The sequence below is a fragment of the Austrofundulus limnaeus genome, unplaced genomic scaffold (assembly GCF_001266775.1).
Source record: "Austrofundulus limnaeus strain Quisiro unplaced genomic scaffold, Austrofundulus_limnaeus-1.0 Scaffold119, whole genome shotgun sequence".
In the NCBI taxonomy this organism is placed as follows: Eukaryota; Metazoa; Chordata; class Actinopteri; order Cyprinodontiformes; family Rivulidae; genus Austrofundulus; species Austrofundulus limnaeus.
In genome coordinates this window covers 1,450,412-1,451,858 of record NW_013952521.1, presented here as the reverse complement: position 1 = coordinate 1,451,858, position 1,447 = coordinate 1,450,412, and the positions used below count along the sequence as shown (strand labels likewise).

Here is a 1,447-nt window from a genome sequence, read left to right as displayed (position 1 = left end):
TTGTAGTTCAGCCTCTGACCACTAGTTGGCAGCAGTGAGCCAGCCATTTGGCTCCTCTACCTCTTGAGCGCCAGAAAGTAAGGGTAGCATTAGCATTGTGAGTAAACATTGGCTTTTCTTTTTTTTTTTCAGTAAGAGGTTTTTATTTAATAGAATTTTTGGACAAAAAAAAAAATCGCAATATATCGCCTTGTTTACAGTATCGAAATATATCGGGATATATCGTATCATGACCCCTCTGTTATGATATGTATCGTATCGCCAAATTCTTGCCAATACACAGCCCTATTAATAACATGTTGCAAAACAAATTTCACGCCGCTGAGATGAACAACTGTTGAGATATTGGCATGTGAAAAAACAGGAAGTGATGTCAAAGGGGAATGTCTGAATGTAAAACAGAGCGTTGCTACGATAAGGCAGACTGTAGAGAAGAATCTGATGTTTCTTTAGATTATTTTGAGTCACCATTAGAGAGATGAAGAACAGTTAAAATTTAAATATTCTTTCAATAGAGACCAGAGTTGTCTTTCTTAAAGAGTTCCCCTTTGATGTCATTTCCTGTTTCACTTTGGCTGAGCCAAGTTCAAAAAAAAAATGCAATTTATGTGACAAAATGATAAAATCATGTGTATTATGCAAAGTTTCTTAAATATAAAGTTATTTTATTTAACTTTCTGTATCTGAAGGATATACACGTCACAGGCACTTTAAGGTTTTTAATAAATTTACAACCATGGGTCTAAAAATGACTCAGAAGTGTGTTGATGTCAGAATAAAAACAGTTCAGACGTCTGTAATCTGTTTTCAGAGCCTGATTTAACGTCCAGGTGTGAACGCCCACCAGGTGTGAACAGGGCCCGAGTGCCTTCGGTTAGTGAGCAGGTGGCACATTCACGGCTGCCGTTCACTCACAGGCGCATCGCGCGAAGCTGTAAAGGTTAGCACGTTAGCATCAGGTCACGGCGGCGGCTCCGACAAGGTCTCACCTGGACCGGACCCAAACCTGAGCTGTGAGCGAGCCAGGTTTAATATCTGACTGGTTTAATGAAGCTTCTGAGGCCCGGTTTACATGAGACCGGTCTCTGAAAATGCTAATGTTTACTGGGGTGAATACAGGAAAAAAAATCACCCGTTTACATGGAACCACTGCTGTAATGCAAGGTTGCCAAATTAGAGTGTTTTATTGTTCTTTTAAAATCATATTTTGAGTCAAAAGAGCAGATTTGCTCATATACAGCGGGTAAAATAAGTATTGAACACGTCAACATTTTAGCCTTATGTGTATTAGCTCGGTGCTAGCACAACAAACTAACAAGCTAAACTGAGGTCCTCCATCCATATTTTCAGTTACAGCTGAGTCATTTTTTGTGTTCCCCTCTCTGTCATGTGGATGGAGGACCTCAGTGACGAGAGGAGAATGTGTAGCGCTGAGCTAATACATATA

General features: G+C 39.9%; 1 protein-coding gene across 5 annotated transcripts in view; it reads right to left on the bottom strand.

Moving 5' to 3' along the window:
• Nucleotides 1-1,447, bottom strand: part of exoc7 (exocyst complex component 7) — a 24,316-nt gene that overhangs the window by 13,679 nt on the left and 9,190 nt on the right. The gene's annotated exons all lie outside the window — the stretch shown is intronic.